This window comes from Myotis yumanensis, unplaced genomic scaffold (genome assembly GCF_028538775.1).
Source record: "Myotis yumanensis isolate MYYU_CA2020_CCGP unplaced genomic scaffold, mMyoYum1.0.hap1 SCAF_1, whole genome shotgun sequence".
Lineage (NCBI taxonomy): Eukaryota > Metazoa > Chordata > Mammalia > Chiroptera > Vespertilionidae > Myotis > Myotis yumanensis.
Window position 1 is genome coordinate 95,173,136 of NW_027223752.1, and position 18,846 is coordinate 95,191,981.

General features: G+C 43.9%; 2 pseudogenes; one reads left to right on the plus strand and one right to left on the minus strand.

Moving 5' to 3' along the window:
- Positions 1-7,006: 7,006 nt before the first annotated feature.
- Positions 7,007-13,196, plus strand: LOC139009689 (ADP/ATP translocase 2 pseudogene; annotated as a pseudogene).
- Positions 13,197-17,663: 4,467 nt separating this feature from the next.
- On the minus strand, positions 17,664-18,424 carry LOC139004305 (14-3-3 protein sigma-like; annotated as a pseudogene).
- Positions 18,425-18,846: the final 422 nt, after the last annotated feature.

The following is an 18,846-nucleotide window of genomic DNA, read 5'->3' on the forward strand; positions in this document are numbered from 1 at the left end:
AACAATGATTAGACTACTAGAGGCCCGGTGCACAAAAATTTGTGCACTTGGGGGGGGGGGGGCTCCCTCAGCCCAGCCTGGGACCCCTTGGGGGATGTCCACCTGCTGACTTAGGCCTGCTCCCTGGGGGATTGAGCCTAAGCTGGCAGTCAGATATCTCTCTGGCAGCCCGGGAGCCCTCAGGGGATGTCCACTTGCCAGCGGGGAGCAGGCCTAAGCTGCAGTTGGACATCCTTAGCGCTGCTGAGGAGGCAGGAGAGGCTCCCACCACCATCGCTGTACTGGCAGCCATCAGCCTGGCCTGTGGCTGAGCAGAGCTCCCCCTGTGGGAACGCACTGACCACCAGGGGGCAGCTCCTGCATTGAGTGTCTGCCCTCTGGTGGTCAGTGTATGTCATAGTGACCAGTCATTTCCAGTCGTTCTGTTGTTAGGGTCAATTTGTATATTACTCTTTTATTATATAGGATAGAGGCCTGGTGCTTGGGTGGGGGCTGGCTGGTTTGCCCTGAAGGGTGTCCTGGATCAGGGTGGGGGTCACGTTGGGGTGCCTGGCCAGCCTGGGTGAGGGGCTGAGGGCTGTTTTTAGGCTGGCCACAGCCCCTTCAGGGTGGGGGTCCCCTCTGGAGTGCCTGGCCAGCATGGGTGAGGAGCTGAGGGCTGTTTTCCGGCTGGCCACACCCCCTTCAGGGAGGGGGGTCCTGCTGGGGTGCCTGGCCGGCCTGGGTGAGTGGCTGATGACTGTTTTCAGGCTGGCCAAGCCCCCCAGCGGGGACCCTCACCCCATGAGGGTGTGGCCAGCCAGGGTGAGGGGCTGATGGCTGTTTTCAGGCTGGCCACAGCCCCTTCAGGGTGGGGGTCCCTGCTGGGGTGCCTGGCCAGCCTGTGTGAGGGGCTGATGGCTGTTTGCAGGCTGGCCACAACCCCTTCAGGGTAGGGGTCCCCCCTGGGGTGCCTGGCCAGCCTGGGTGAGGGGCTGAGGGCCGTTTTCAGGCTGGCCACAGCCCCTTCAGGGTGGGGGTCCCCTCTGGAGTGCCTGGCCGGCCTGGGTGAGTGGCTGATGGCTGTTTTCAGACTGGCCAAGCTCCCCAGAGGGGACCCTCACCCCATGAGGGTGTGTCCAGCCTGGATGAGGGGCTGATGACTGTTTGCAGGCTGGCCACAGCCCCTTCAGAGTGGGGGTCCCCTTGGGGTGCCTGGCCAGCCTGGATGAGTGGCTGATGGCTGTTTGCAGGCTGGCCACAACCCCTTCAGGGTGGGGGTCCCCCTTGGGGTGCCTGGCCAGCCTGGGTGAGGGGCTGATGGCTGTTTACAGGCTGGCCACACCCCCTTCAGGGTGGGGGGTCCTTCTGGGGTGCCTGGCCAGTCTGGGTAAGGGGCTGATGGCTGTTTGCAGGCTGGCCACAGCCCCCAGCCACCCAAGCTCCCAGTGAAGGCTGGCTGGAATAAGGTTTCTGGGATTTCTTTATCTTCTATAATTGAAACTTTGTTGCCTTAAGCAGAGGCCTCAGCCGGCCAGGGCAGGCAGGAAGCTTGGCTTCCTCCATCGCTGGGGCAACCAAGCCTCCTGCTTGCTCCAGCTCCGTGGCTGCCAGCCACCATCTTGGTTGGGTTAATTTGCATATAGTAGCTCTTATTGGCTTTTGTGGGCGTGGCTTGTGGGCGTGGCTTGCAAGTGTAGCAGAGGTATGGTCAATTTGCATGTTTCTCTTTTATTAGATAACATCAAGTATTTTATATTATAAAATTAAATATTAAAATATTACATATTTAAAAAGCTAACATTTATCATTAACATTTATTTAATATTATTAATAGTAATATACAATCAATTGTTCAATTTATAAATCAATATTTATTATATAAATTAATATTTATTTTAATTGATATTTGTTATTAATAAAGCAATATCAAATAGTAATATTAAATGTTTTATTAAAAATAAAAGTAGGAGGCTAATACTTTTCCCTTTTTTCATAGAAATGATGTAGTAATAATTTTTACCACGTGCTTTAAATTTTGTACTCTAATTGTAAGTAACAGGAAATAATATAGTGTTTACTCTAACTATTTGAATTAAAAACAATACCAGATGTTCATTAATATATTTAGCATACTCAATATAATAAAATTCTATAAAGAAAACTGTACTTATTTAAAGAAATGTTAGAAGTGAAAAGTACATCTTACATATATTTCCTGCCAATACCACAATTACATCGTTTCTATCTCAAAGAAGCAAATATCATCTGTGTTAAATCTAGATGTACCATTTTTTACAGATCCTTGCATCTTTAAAGGTGGCTGTCCCAAATAAACTTAATGGGTAATCTTTAACTCATTCTAGAAAAACCTGTTCAGTTCTTTTCAAATGAAATTGCAATCTAAAACTAAGCATCCCCTTAGAAATAGAATAGAAGAGTGAAGATAAAAAAAGGAAATGGTCCAAAATGTGACTCATTCCTTTGCTATGAGGTTTTAAAGAAACATGCAAAGGAGAGCAGAATATAGATTTTCATTTCGTGGTGTAAAAAAATTACCTTAGTTATAAAATGTATAACACTTTGCATGAAATACTGCAATTTCTTAAGAGAGTAATCTGAAAAATTATTTGGATCATTGTTAGCAAAGTTCACAGCAAGTTTCTTAAAAAAAAAAAGCTCCTAATCTTTTCCCAAACTTTTCCTAGAACTATAATAGTAGAATGAGAAAACTATATTGAAAAGTGTTTTCTCTGCATTGTAATAAAATCCCCAATTATCAGTTTATTATTCTAGCAAGACATGTAACTGTAATTGAATTTTTAGTCCTTTTTTTCTTTCATATATATCATGTTCCAAAATCAATTACAATACTCTGAAATATAAATTGTGGTGAATAAGTATTTGGAATTGATTTTTCTTGTAAAATGTTTTATATAAGTTAGAAGTACCCTTAAGTGGTTGGGGCAGTTTTTCATCTATTTGACTTTTAAAAGAAATTAAAATACTTTGTTATGACATTTTTGTCATGATGTTTTCCTTTGTAAAGTGGGAATAGAGTTTTTTGCTACCATAACCAAAAGTGTCAGGATGAATATTTTAAAAATATTATTCTCAGAGAAAAAATGCAGCAGAATAAGCAGACCTATTGTGCATCTTGTCCCAGAGCAAGACTGAAATACAACTAAATTTCAGAACATTCACCTGGAATTACCAACTGAGGTCCATCTGAGGAGGAGACTTATATCAAGGAAGGACAGAAAACACCCGGAGACCAGTAAGAAGGGTGAGGTCAGAGAGGAGCTGACCCAGCTCCCAGGGGTGGCAGGCTGGCAGGTGGGGAGAGAGAGAGAGCGCTGGGCTATGGGAGGGTCTGTTCCCTCAGAAGATAGAGGCCCGGAACCCAGGCTGGGCTCCACAGCCCCGAGCACCAGAGCTGACACCCACGACCCACGTAACATCCAGCCATGAAAGGCAGCGGGGCTGCTGACTGCAGTGGAGCCTGGAAATTATAGACCAGAGTCATTTGGAGAGAAAGCCACAGTTTTGTTTTTGTTTTGTTTTTTCCCTTCAGAGCCCAGGAGTTTTCATTTGCAGCTACTCACCCGAGGCTTTGGTGTAGGAAGGGAGACAAGGACTCCAGGTGCCTAGGGAGAGGCTGGGGCAGGGGTGGGCAAACTTTTTGACTGGAGGGCCACAATGGGTTCTTAAACTGGACCGGAGGGCCGGAACAAAAGCATGGATGGAGTGTTTGTGTGAACTAATATAAATTCAAAGTAAACATCATTACATAAAAGGGTGCGGTCTTTTTTTTTAGTTTTATTCATTTCAAAGGGGCCGGATCCGGCCCACGGGCCGTAGTTTGCCCAGGGCTGGCGTTAGAGGCGTTGCAGGGAGACTTGGAAAAACAGTGGCCAGGAGCATTTGGTCAGAGGCCCCCAAGCTGAAACTCCATTTTTCCTGAGAGGAGCTAGCTGCTCCCAGAAGACACAGGGCAGGAAAATAAAAAAAAACCCGCCCTAGGACCTAGTCAGTAGTCGGAAAACTGCGGCTCGAGAGCCACATGCGGCTCTTTGGCCCCTTGAGTGTGGCTCTTCCACAAAATACCACGTGCGGGCGCGCATGTACCGTGCGATTGAAACTTCGTGGCCCATGCCCAGAAGTCGGTATTTTGTGGAAGAGCCACACTCAAGGGGCCAAAGAGCCGAATGTGGCTCGTGAGCCGCAGTTTGCCGACCACTGGCCTAGGTGATACAGGAGCCCTGCATGCCGCCCCTTGCATTTTGAGCTTTTCACAGGAAAGAAGAGCAGAAGCCAAGCTTACAGGTTTGAACAGCCTCAAGGAGCCTCAGTGACTGGATATGGGGAGGGGCCTTCTGCCCCACTATCCTGGGAACTAGAATGACACTTTCCTTGCATGGGAAAATTGATAAAAATTCCAGGTTTCTAGCCGACCCCATTGGTCTCCAGACAAGGATGTCTGTCCAGCCAAGGTCAGATTAATGCAGTGGTTCTCAACCTTCCTAATGCCGCAACCCTTTAATACAGTTCCTCATGTTGTGGTGACCCCCAATTTCATTGTTACAAATTGAACATAATTAAAGCATAGTGATTAATCACAAAAACAATATGTAATTATATATGTGTTTTCTGATGGTCTTAGGCGACCCCTGTGAAAGGGTCGTTCGACCTCCAAAGGGGTCGCGACCCACAGGTTGAAAACCGCTGGGTTAATGTTTTGGGCCACTTGCAGAGGAGTAGCTCTGGGACAGGGAAACACACCCACCACATTCCCTGAAATCTGAACAGCACCTCCCCCACCTACAGCCCTTTGAGAAACAGACTTTTGAGTGAGTAAGATTGACAGCTGGATAGTAGGCAAAGGAGGGCAGAGGTGAAGCCTGGGGAACCAGGGGAAGTTTGCTGATCCAGCCCTGGACCCCCAGCTGGGAACAAACCTACTTAGAGGGTAGATTGGCCCTGCTTGTTTGTAGCAAAGGTGTGTGGAGACAGACACAAACAGTGGATGGGTGGATTGCTTGGAGCTTCAAGCAGGTTGCTGAAAGCCAAAAGACAGTGCCTGACAGTGGTTAGCAGTTAAGTACTTAACAGGAAGCCCAGAATGGGCAGACAGAGCAGAAGAGTGGGATCCAAAGCAAGCTCCCCTGGGGCACTATACTCAGCTGAAAAGAATACCATTTCACTTTTTTTTCAGTTTTTTCATGACTCAATTTTTTCTCTCTCTCTTTTCTTTTTCTCCTGCTTTCTCATCTTTTCTTTTTTAAAATTTATTTTAGGTCTATCTGCTTTCTCCTATATTTCCCTTTTCAATTTTTTTCTTATCTTTTCATCCTCCCCCTTTATCTTAAAGAATTTTCCTTCCCCTAGTCTAATACTTCTTTATTCTTATTTTCATTTCTGCATTTATATATATACTAGGGGCCCAGTTCACAAATTTGTGCACCTTGAAAGGAACTGTGGGCTCCAAGGCTGCGGTGGGCACTGGGGTGGGTCTTGGGCCATCCTCTGCACCCCCATCTGTCCCCTCCCACCACGACCCCGGGTCCTCTGTCGACAACCCTGATCCTGCCGCCACTGCTCCCAAGCACTGCCGGTGCTGGCCCCACTTGCACCTGCTGATGGCGTGGAGCGATTGGGGCCAGTGTCAGCAGCGGATGCGAGCGGGGCTGTCACTGGCAGTGAGCGTGAGCACAGGGTGGGACCACAGCGTGCAGGAGCAAAGAATTTTCAGTAACCACCAGAGGCTCACCCGATGACAGTGTCTGGGGCCCCGCCTTGGTCTGGTGCCCCTACTCACCTGCTCCACCATCCTGCTGTGGCCGATACCCGCCATATTCCGTGTGCACCCCCTGGTGGTCAGCGCAAGTCATAGCAACCGGTTGTTCAGTTGTTTCGCTATTCGGTCTATTTGCATATTAGGGTTTTATATATATACTAGAGGCCCGATGCATGAAATTGGTGCAAGAGTAGGCTTTCCTTCCCCTGGTTGCTGGTACCGGCTTTCCTCTGGCACCCGGGACCCGGGCTTCCCTCACAGTCCTGGCTTCATCTGGAGGGTCATCTGGAAGGACATCTGGTCTAATTAGCATATTATACTTTTATTATTATAGATAGATTCCCCTTTTTTTCTTGTTTTTTGTTTGCTCTTTCTTTCTTTCTTCCTTTTGTTCATTCTTTCTTTCTTTCATCATTCTTGCTCTCTTTTCTTTTCCCTAATTCTCTCTTCTCTGATGGTTGCTTTTGTTGGTGCTGTAGGGGTATTGTTTTTTTTTCTTCTGTTTTGTTGTGTTGTATTTTGTTCTGTCCAGTCAGAACCTGCACAACAACTCCCACAATGTGGTCGGGGGTGAGCCACAAAGTCAGCCAGCCTGAGAGGAGACTCCATTTATGAATGGGACAATAGCATTCAAGACCCAACTACAACAGGAAAACCCAAATAACTCAAGTAAGGTGCCTTCCTGGAGCACCCAGCTCAGGAGATCTAAGCAACTGCACTACTGAGTTCCACAAAACATCTACTACATAAGACCATCCCACAAAATCCAGGAGGCATAGCAGTTTGATCTAATACATACAAACAAAAACAAAGAGACAGAAAAAATAGGAACACAAAGTAACAACCCCAAATGAAAGAAAAGGAGGATCACCAGAAAATGAAATAAATTAAATGGAAGTAAACAATTTGTCAGATAAAGAATTCAGAGTAGTGGTAATAAGGGTGCTCAAACAATTCAGTGAGAACTACAACCAACTTAATGAGAATTATAAGGGTCTTAATGAGAGTTACATCAACATGAAAAGAGAGCTTGAAACAATAAATAATAATCAATTGGAAATGAGGAATGGCATAGGTGAAATAAAGAATACCCTGGAAGGATTCAACAGTAGAATAGAAGAAACAGAGGACTGAATCAATCAATTAGAATACAAGGTAGAAAAAACACCCATTCAGAACAGCAAATGAAAAAAAAAATGGGAGGAGAGTCTAAGGGAGCTTTGGGACAACATGAATGCTAACAACATTCACATTATAGGAATACCAGAAATAGCAGAATCTGAGAAAGGGATAGGCAACCTGTTTGAAGAAATAATGTCAGAAAATTTCCCTAACCTGGTAAAGGAAAAAGTCACTCAAGTTCAGGAAACTCAGAGAGTCCCAATCAAGATGAACCCCAAAAGACTCACACCTAGGCACATATTAATTAAAGTGGCAAATATTAAAGACAAAGAAAGAATCTTAAAGGCTGCAAGAAAGAGACAGAAAGTTACCTACAAGGGAGTTCCCATTAAACTTTTAGCTGACTTCTCAATAGAGACACTCCAGGGCAGAAGGAAATGGCATGAAGTACACAAGATAATGAAAACCAAGGGATTGAACCCAAGACTACTCTATCTAGTAAGGCTATCATTCAAAATTGAAGGTTAAAAAAAAATCTTTGCAGACCAAAAAGGCTAAAAGAGTTTATTACCATCAAACCAGCACTGCAAGAAATGCCAAAGGGACTGGTGTAAAAGGAAGGAATAGAGAGAAAGGGAAGAACACAGGAATAAAAAATAGGAATGGCAATAAATAAATACCTATCAATAATAACCTTAAAAGTAAATGGATTAAATGCTCCAATCAAGGATATAGTGTAGTTGAATGGATAAGAAAGCATGACCCATATGCTGTTTGCAAGAGACCCACTTCAAAACAAAGGACTCATACAGAATGAAAGTGAAGGGATGGAAAAATTTTTCCAGGCAAATTAAAATGAAAACAGCTGGGATAGCAATACTCATATGTGACAAAATAGACTTCAAAGTAAAGGCCATAACAAGAGATAATTAAGGCAACTTCCTAATACTAAAAGAATTGCTACAACAAGAGAACATAACTCTGGTAAACATATATTCACCCAATAGAGGAGCATCCAAATATTAAAATAACTTCTGGAGGATTTCAAGGGAAAAATTGACAACAATATAATCATAGTAGGGGACTTTAACAGCCCACTTACATCACTGGATAGATCTTCAACAAAAAAAATCAACAAGGAAACAGTGATCCTAAGCGATACACTAGATCAGATGGAATTATTTGACATTTTCAGAACATTTCAACCCAAAGCTACAGAATATACATTCTTCTCAAGTTCACATGGGACATTTTCAAAGATAAACCACATGTTAGGACACAAACTAAGTCTCTACAAGTTTAAGAAGATTGACATCATATCAAACATCTCAGATCACAGTGGCATGAAATTAAAATCAACTATAACAAAAACACTCACAAACATCAAACACATGAAAGCTAAATAGCATGCTCTTAAACAATGAATGTGTTACCAAAGAGATCAAAGAAGAGATTAAAAAATCCTGAAAACAAATGAAAATGAACACACAACAACTAAAAATTCATGGGACACAGTGAAAGCAGTCCTGAGAGTTCATAGCACTGCAGGCTTACCTCAAAAAACAAGAAAAACTTTTCATAAGTAATCTAACCCTACAACTTAAATAATTAGAAAGAGCACAATAAGAAAAGCCCAGCATATGTAGAAGGAAATAATAAAGATCAGAGCAGAAATAAATGACATAGAGACTAAAAAAAATCCAAACAAAACAAAACAAAACAAAAAACGATACAACAGATCAATAAAACCAAGAGCTGATTCTTTGAAAAGATAAACAAGATTTATGGACCTCTAGCCAGACTCATCAAGAAACAGAAAGAGGAACCAAATAAATACAATCAGAAATGAAAGAGGTTAAATTACAGTGGAATCCTTAGAAATACAAAGAATCATAGAGTACTATGAATGACTATATTCCAACAAACTGGGCAACCTGAGTGAAATGGTCATATTTCTAGAAAAATACAATCATCCAAAACTGAATCAGGAAGAATCAGAAAACCTGAATAGCCCAATAACTACTGATAAAATTGAAGCAGTAATAAAAATTTCCAGCAAACAAAAGCCCTGGTCCAGATGGCTTCACAGGGGAGTTTTAACAAACAGTCAAAGAAGAACTAACATCTATACTCCTCAAACTATTCCAAAAAAATTCAAGAGAAAGGAACATTTCCAAGCTCTTTCTATGAGGCCAGCATAACTCTAATTCCAAAATATGATAAAGATATGACAACAAAGAGAATTACAGGCCAATATCCCTGATGAACATAGATGCTAAAGTCCTCAAAATATTAGCAAATCAGATCCAGCAATACATTAAAAAGATCATATACCATGACCAAGTGGGATTTATCCTGGGGATGCAAGGCTGGCACAATATTCGCAAATCAATAAATGTGATACATCACATAAACAGATTGCAAGACAAAAACCACATGATCATATCAATCTATGCAGAAAAAGCATTTCACAAAATCCAACACCCTTTTTTGATGAAAAGTGAGAATAGAGGGATGATACCTCAACATAATAAAAGACATATATGATAAACCTACAGCCAACATCACACTCAATGGGCAAAAACTAAAACCATTTCCCCTAATAACAGGAGCAAGACAGGGATGTTTGCTTTCACCATTCTTGATCAACATAGTACTGGATGTTCTAGCCATAACAATCAGATATGAAGAAGAAACAAAAGCATTCACATTGGAAAGGAGGAAATAAAACTGTCATTATTCACAGATGACCTGATATTGTACATAGAAAACCTTAAAGTCTCCACCAAAATATTACTAGATTTAATAAATGAATTCAATAATGTAGCAGGATACAAAATTAACATACAGAATCTATGGCATTTTTATACACTAACAATGAACTCTCAGAAACTAAAAGAACAATCCCATTTACCACTGCAACATAAAAACTAAGATACTTAGGAATAAACTTAACCACAGAGGTAAAAGACCTGTACTCAGAAAACTACAGGAAAAAATTGGAACTATTGGGAAAAAATATAGAGGAAGATATAAACAAGTGGAAGAATATATTATGTTCATGGATTGGTAGAATCAACATAATTAAAATGTCCATACTACCCAATGCAATCTATAGATTCAATGCAATCCCTAGTAAAATACCAACAGCATATCTCTCAGATCTAGAACAAATACTCCAAAATTTTATATGGAACCAAAAAAGACCCCAAAATAGCTGCAGCAATCTTAAGAAAAAAACAAACAAAGTTAGAGGCATCACAATATCAGATACCAAGTTATAGTACAAAGTTTCTGTGCTCAAAACAGCATGGTACTGGCATAAGAACAAGCATATAGATCAGTGATGGCGACCCTTTTGAGCTCGATGTATCAGCATTTTGAAAAACCCTAACTTAACTCTGATGCCATGTCACATATAGAAATTTTTTGATATTTGAAACCATAGTAAAACAAAGATTTATATTTTTGATATTTATTTTATATATTTAAATGCCATTTAACAAAGAAAAATCAACCAAAAAAATGAGTTCGCGTGTCACCTCTGACACACGTGTCATAAGTTCGCCATCACTGATATAGATCAATGGAACAGAACAGATACCCCAGAAGTCCACCCAAACTATTATGCTCAAATAATCTACACTAATAAAAGAGAAAGATGCAAATTGACTGTGCCTTCGCAATGCCCACCAGGCAATCAGGAGTGAGTATGCAAATTAACCCAACAAAGATGGTGGGTTAATTTGCATATGCAGGCACCAAATGGCCGGGTGTGGGACGGGACACCATGGCAACTACGCAGGCATCCCGCACCGCCCCAGCCTCTCTGGGCCTCTGGGCAGCATGGGAAGGTGGAAAGGCGGCTCCAGAGCGAAGGTGGTGCTGGCAGCCAGGGGAAGGAAGGCCCATTCTTGCACGAGTCTTTGTGCATCCGACCTCTAGTATTTTATATAAGAGGCAAGAACATACAATGGAGTCAAGATAGTCTCTTCAATAAATGGTGTTGGGAAATTGGATAGATACATGCAAAAAACTGAAACTAGACTACCAACTTATACCATACAAAAGAATAAACTCAGATTGGATAAAAGACTTAAATGTAAGTCATAAAACCATAAAAATCTTAGAATAAACCATAGGCAGCAAAATCTCAGACATCTCTTGTAGCAATATGTTTATGGGTACAGCTACGGCAAAGAAAACTAAGGAAAAAATAAACATATGGGACTACCTCAAAAGAAAAAACTTCTGCACAGCAAAAGTAACCATCAACAAAATGAATAGGGAGCCCACTGTATGGGAGAACATATTTGGCAATGGCATATCTGATAAAGGTTGAATATCCAAAATAGATAAGGAACTCATAAACTTAACAAAAGGAAGACAAACAATCCAATTAAAAAAAATGGGCAAAGGACGTAAAGAGACACTTCTCCAAAGGGGACATACAGATGGCCAAGAGACATATCACTAATCATCTGAGAGATGTAAATCAAAACAACAATGAGATATCACCTCACACCTGTCAGAATGGCTACCATCAATAAATCAACAAATGACAAATGCTGGGGAGGATGTGAAGAAAAGGGAACCCTAGTACACTGCTGGTGGGGTGCAGCCATTATGAAAAACAGTATGGAGTTTCCTCAAAAAATTAAAAAATGGGACTGCCATTTGACCCAGTGATCCCACTTCTAGGAATATATCCTAAGAAATCGGAAATGCCAATCAGAAAGGATATATGCACCCCTATGTTCATAGCAGCACAATTTACAATAGCTAAGATTTGGAAACAGCCTAAGTGCCCATCAGCTTATGAGTGGATAAAAAAGCCGTGGTACATTTACACAATAGAATACGATGCATCTGTAAAATGAAAGAACTCTTACCATTTGCAACTTCATGGATGGACCTGGAGAGTATTATGCTAAGTGAAATAAGCCAGTCAGAGAAAGATAAGTATCACATGATCTCACAAATATGTGGAATCTAATGAACAAAATAAACTGATGAACAGAATAGATCCATAGACAGATTGTTGAACCTCAGAGAAAGGGATGGGAAGGCAGGGGAGGCTGGGTGTGTGGGAAAAGATCAACTAAAGAACTTGTATGCATATATACATAACCATGGACACAGACAATAGTGTGGTGAAGGCCTGGGGCTCGGAGTGGGGGTGGTCTAGAAGTCAATGGGGAAAGAAAGGGGACATATATAATACTTTCAACAATAAAGATTTAAAATTAAAAAATATTATTTTCATAAATTTTTAACCAAAATGATTTCATAAAATGCTATTTTATTTATGGGTGTGTTATTTTTGATACTAGGAAGTATCCAGATTAAAAAATTCATATGACCCTTGAACCCTGAAGTCCTGGCCAATTAGGAGCCCAGTCCCAGAATCACTTGTCTCTTCTCTCCTTTCTACATACAGATGATGCTGTGTTGTTTGCCAAGGACTTCCCAGTAGGTGGAGTGGCCATGGCCATCTCCCAGATGGCAGTAGCGTCCATTGGGTGAGTCAAGCTGCTGCTGCAAATGCAACATGGCAGTAAGCAAGTCACTGCAGATAAGCAATATAGACTGCGTGGTTCATATCCACAAGGAGAGGGAGTCCTCTCCTTCTGGCATGGTAATCTGGCCAATGTCATCAGATACTTTCTCACCCAGTCTCTCAACTTTGTTTTCAAAGATAAATACAAGCAGACCTTCCTGGGTGGGGTGGACAAGAGAACCTCATTCTGCCACTACTTTGCAGGAAATCTGGCATCAGGTGTTACTGCTCATTGTGTTTTGTGTATGGTCTTGATTTGAACATACCCATCTAGCAGCTGTTGTGGGCAAAGCTGGAACTGAAGGGAAAGCCAAAGGCCTCGGTATTGCCTGGTTAGTATGTACAAACTTGATGGGATTAAGGGTCTGTCCCAAGGCTTTAATATGTCTGGCCAGGGTATTATCATCTACCAAGCTACCTACTTCGTACCCATGACACTGCTAAGGGAATGCTTCCAGATCCCAAGAACACTCACATCTTTGTCAGCTGCATGATGGCACAGTCCCTCACAGTGGTGGCTGGGTTGATTTCTGATTTATTTGACACTGATCCTTGTTGATGCAGTCAGGGCACAAAGGAACTGATATTATATACAGAATCATACTCAGTTGCTGGAGGTAGATTGCGCATGATGAAGGAGGCAAAGCTTTTTTCAAGGGTTCATGGTCCCATGTTCTCAGAGGCATGGGTGGTGCTTTTGTGCTTGTCTTGTATGATGCAATCAAGAAGGTCACATGAATTGTTTCCTAGTCTTTCCTCCTCCCACCCCCATGAACAGGTATGTTGTATTATGTAACATATCTATTTATTAATAGCAACTATTTACTGATTGAAAATGGGAAGCAATAATATTCATCTGACCAGTTTTCTCCTAAAGCCATTTCCATGATGATGATGGGACTCAATTATATTTTTTATTTCAGTCATTCCTGATAAACAACAAATTTCAAAAAATAAAAAAATATAAAAAATCATATGTATAATTGGCAATTATGTATTTACTTGCATATATAACAGCATTTGATTACAGTGCCACTGTCACCAATATTCTCTGATGCCATAGAGGTTAATATTAAATATTTAAAAATCTAATTTAATCTAATCTAATTAAATATTTAAAAATCTAAACAACAGTGATTGTTTGTGTATATAGCACTTTTATACTCATATGAACAACAAAGTAAGAACTTAAGCAATTTCTCTCTCTTTCTTCCTTTCTTTTTTTCTTTCTTTCTTTCTTTCTTTCTTTCCTTTTTAAATATTTTTTTGATTTTTTTTTTTTAGAGAGAGAAACATCAACTGGCTGCCTCCTGCATGCCCTCTGCTGGAGATTGAGTCCACAATCCATGCATGTACCCTGACTGGGAATCCCCAAGGCAACCTCTTGGTGCACGGGATGATGCTCAACAAACTGAGCCACACTGGCCAGGGTGTTAAGCAATTTCTTCTGGAGAAAAACAGAAAAATGTCAGTAGATGGTGAAACAAAGTATTTTAATTTATTCTAAAAGTTAAAGAGATAAAAACATAAGCTCAACCATTTAAGGGTACTTCTGACTTTTAAAACATTTTTTTTTTGTTACAAAAAAAAAAATCAGTTCCAAATACTTATTCACCACAATTTATATTTCAAGTTTATAATATTTATTCTTTCTTATACAAATAAATACTGTACAAGAAGAGCAATTTAGAAAAAGCCTTTTATGAATATAACTAGAGGCCCAGTGCACAAAATTCATGCACGGGTGTGTGTGTGTGTGTGTGTGTGTCCCTCAGCCCAGCCTGCACCCTCTGTAATCTGGGACCCTCGAGGGCAGTTGGACATCCCTCTCACAATCTGGGACTGCTGGCTCCCAACCGCTAGCTTGCCTGCCTGACTGATTGCCCCTAACTGCTTCTGCCTTCCAGCCTGATCACCCCCTAACTACTCCCCTGACAGCCTGATCGACACCTAACTGCCCTCCCCTGCTGGCCTGGTCACCCCTAACTGTCCTCCCCTTCAGGCCTGGTCACCCCCAACTGCCCTCCCCTGCAGGCCTGGTTGCCCCTAACTGCCCTCTCCTGCCATCCTGGTCACCCCTAACTGTCCTCCCCTGCAGGTCTGGTTTCCCCTAACTGCCCTCTCCTGCAGGCCTTGTCCTTCCCAACTGCCCTCCCCTGCAGGCCTAGTCCCTCTCAACTGCCTTCCCCTGAAGGCCCGCCCCCCCCTATCTGGCCTCCCTTGTAGGCCAGGTCCCCCCCAACTGCCTTCCCCTGAAAGCCTGATCCCCCCAACTGTCTTCCTCTGCCGGCCAAGTCACCCAACTGCCCCTCCCCTGCAGGCATGATTGCCCCCAACTGCCCTCCCTTTCAGGCCTGGTCTCTCCCAACTGCCCTCCCCTGCAGGCCATCTTGTGTCCACATGGGGGCGGCCATCTTGTGTGTTCGAGTGATGGTCAATTTGCATATTACTTTTTTATTAGATAGGATGTGCCATGTTTCAACTTTCTAATTCATAACAACATGTGCATTTTCAGAGTATAAATTGTCAGTCAGAGATCCAAGATGGCAGTGGAGTAGGTGGAAGCTACACCCACCTCCTCCCAGGACCAAACTGAAGTACAACTAATACATAAAGCAATCAATCTGAATAACCAACTGAACACTAGCTGAAGAGGAGTCTTATAGGATTTAGACTTAAGAATTTACAGAAGAAGCCACATTACAGGTAGGAAGTGTGGAAACGCAAGAAGGGCTGCCCCCCCTACCAGGGGCCGGGGCTGAAGTTCCAGAGGGATATCTCAGCCATAGGGTGCGGTGTGTGTGTGTGTGTGTGTGTGTGTATGTGTGTGTGTGTGTGTGTGTGTGTATGTGTATGTGTGAAGGTTTCCTCTGATAAGCAGATCCCAAGCCCAGAGCACCAGAGCCTGGAAGAGACACCCACATGACATTTGGCTGTGACAATCAGTGGGGTTTCTGTCTGCCAGGGAGAGATAGGAGTCTGCTAGAAACTCAGGCACCACTTAAAGGACCAATGCACAAAATCTCTTTCATAGCCACTTACCCTGGGCTCCAGCCGAAAGAGGGTGGAGCAGACTAGACACCTGGGAAGGAGACTGGTTTGTGGCTCTAGGGAGAGAGCTGAGGGTTCAACTGCTGGGACCCCTGTGCTGAGTCACCCTACTGCACTACAGACACTGTCTTTCTTGGGTGGAGCATCCCCCTCCATGTAGCATCAGCTTGCGGAACAGCAACTGCCCCACCCCCTGGCCTCCATGTTGACCCATCCTGCACAGCTTCCGCCCTGGTAAGGAGTCAATGGCCTGGGCTGGGTGTAGAGGTCTGGGCAGATTCAAGGGGTGTCAGTGACTGAGTTGTGTAGCTTAGGGAACCCTTCTCATGCATAATCAGGCCCAGAAGAGGCAGTCACAAACTGTGGATCATTTTGTAGCTCCAAATAGTTTGCCCAGGGTGAGTCACAGGCAGTGTCTGACATTGACTGTGTAGAGTCTCTCACAAGAGTCCCCAGAACCAGCACACCCAGTGGCCAGCTGCAGACATCAGAGTAAGGTCCAATTAGCTTCACAAGTGGCATATCCAAAGAGAGATCTTGGCAGGCACCAGATCCTGCTGAGGTGAATTCTGTTTTGTATGTTCAGCATATGCACAGTAGCTTGTACACTATGGTTGGGATTGATCATAAGTTAGGCAGTCTGAGGTTCATCTCACTCATGAATGGTCCAATCAAGTCTGAATTACAATAAGAGGGCCCACATAACCCACACAGGGGACATCCCTAGAGCACTTAGCAGAGGTGGTCAAGGAGACTGCACCATGGAGTCCCACAGGACACCCACTATGTAAGGCCACCGTACCAAGACTGGGAGTCATAGAAGATGTAACACAGAGAAAAAAATAGAAAAAGGTAGTCAAAATAAGAAGACAAAGAAACATTCCCCAAATGAAAGAGCAGGATAAATCTCCAGAAAAAGAGCTAAGTGAAATGGAGGCAAGCAATTTACAATTGTTATAAGGATGCTCAAGGAAATTAAGGGAAGAATGGATGAAATCAATGAGAACTTAACCAAAGAGATAGTAAACATAAAAAAGGACATAGAAACCATATAAAAGAACCAATTAGAATACAATATCTGAAATGAGGAATACACTGGAAGGATAAGCATAAGGTTAGATAAAGCAGAAGATTAAATGAGCAATTTAGAAACCAGGTAGAAGAAAATACCCAATCAGAGCAGCACATAGAAAAAAGAATTACAAGAAATAAAGGTAGTGTAAGGGACCTTTGGGATAACATGAAGCGTAACAACATCCGCATCATAGAGGGACCAGAAAGAGGAGAGAGAACACGGGATCGAGAAACTATTTGAAGAAACAATGACTGAAAACTTTACCCTACCTGGGTAAAGGAAAAAGACCCACTAGTCCAAGAAGCACAGAGTCCTAAACAAGAAATCAAAGAGGCCCACACCTATACATCATAATTAAAATGCCCAGGGTCAAAAGACAGAGAGAATCTTAGAAGCATCAAGAGAAAAGCAGTTAGTTACCTACAAGGTAGTGCCTATACAATTTGACTGTTGGCTGATTTCTCAACTGAAACTTTGCGGCCAGAAAGGAGTGGCAAGAAACACTCAAAGTGATGAATAGCAAGGACCTACAGCCAAGATTATTCTACCCAGCAAAGCTCTTATTTATTTATTTATTGTCACAGGGGAACTTTATTGAGAGGAAACATGGTCACACCCAGCTTCCCTCTCTTTCTGGTCTCTCTCTCTCTCTCTCTCTCACACACACACACACACACACCTCACTCTCATCTCCAGCCTCTGCCATAGGGTCCAGTTCTCAGCCACTGGGTGGGAAACTCCTCAATTCCTGAGATCCAGAGGCAGCAGGGGATGGAGGGAGTCAAGGGGCGGTGCTCGGGAGGCAGAAGTCGCCATTTCTCGGGTAGGGTCTGGAGGGGGCGCAGAGCAGGGCTGGGTGGAATGACCAGTGGTTAGGAGAACCCGACAGCTGCAGGAAGAGTGGGATCCAATGGCCTCAGGGGGCCTCAGCTCTGCTGGTCCCTCTCCATGAAGCCTCTCTGAGCTGGGGCAGAGCATTCGGGGAGAGGGTCGGGCCTCCCACCCCATTCTAGTCCTCTCTGCTGGGGGTGGGTGGGGCTGGAGCGGGCAGGGCAGGGCAGGGAGGGTAGCAGCGTTGCTCAGCTCTGGGGCCCCTCGGGTGCCTCGCCCCCGTCCCCAGCGTTGTCGGCCGTCCACAGAGTCAGGTTGTCTCACAGCAGCTGCAGGATGAGGGTGCTGTCTTTGTAGGAGTCCTCACTGAGCGTGTGCAGGTCAGCCATGGCCTCATCGAAGGCGGTCTGGGCCGGTGAGATGGCCTCCTCAGTGCTATTTGCGATCTCATAGTGGAAAACGGAAAGGTTCAGGGCCAAGCCCAGGCGGATGGGATTGGTGGGCAGCATCTCATTCTTGCTGATGTCCATGGCCTCCTGGTAGGCTGCTGGGCAGAGTGGATGATCGCTTCTTGTCATCGCCGGTGGCCACCTCGGCCAGATAGCGGTAGTAGTCGCCCTTCATTTTCAGGTAGAAGATCGGCTTTCGGCGTCACCGGCCTCCTTGATGAGGTGAGAGTCCAGCAGGCCAAACATGGTGTTGCACTACCCCCCCCCCCCCCCCCCCGCCCCCCGGGAGCTCAGTCTCCACCTTCTGCAGGTTCTCTCTCACCGCTGGGCCCTTCTCCTCCGAGCCCTCCTCCTGGCCTTTCTGTTCCATACTGGACAGGACCCTCCAGGCAGCCCTCTGGCCACCCACTACGTTCTTGTAGGCCACGGACAGCAGGTTTCGCTCTTCCCAGGAGAGCTCCTCCCCTTCTCCACAGCACTCTCCAGGAAGGCTGCCATGTCCTCATAGCGTTCGGCCTGCTCTGCTAACTGGGCCTCTGGATCAAACTTGCTCTCTCCATAGCTCAGCTCTGGGGACAGACAGGCAGGCGGCAGGCTAAATGGCTGCCTCAGGACCAAGCAGGATTCTGTCATTTATTTTTTAAAAAGTATATATTTTTATTGATTTTAGAGAGGAAGGGACAGGGAGAGAGAGAGAGAAACATCAATGAGGAGAGAGAACTGGCTGCCTCCTGCACGCCCCCCAGTGGGGATGGAGCCTTCAACCTAGGCATGTGCCCTTGGCCAGAATCAAACCCGGGACCCTTCAGTCTACAGTCTGACACTGCATCCACTGAGCCAAACTGGCTAGGGGCAAAGCTCTCATTTAGAATTGAAGGTCAGATAAAGAGCTTCACAGACAAGAAAAAGCTAAAGGAGCTCATCACCACCAAACCAGTATTACATGAAATGTTGAGAGTATTCTTTAAGAAGGAGGAGGAGG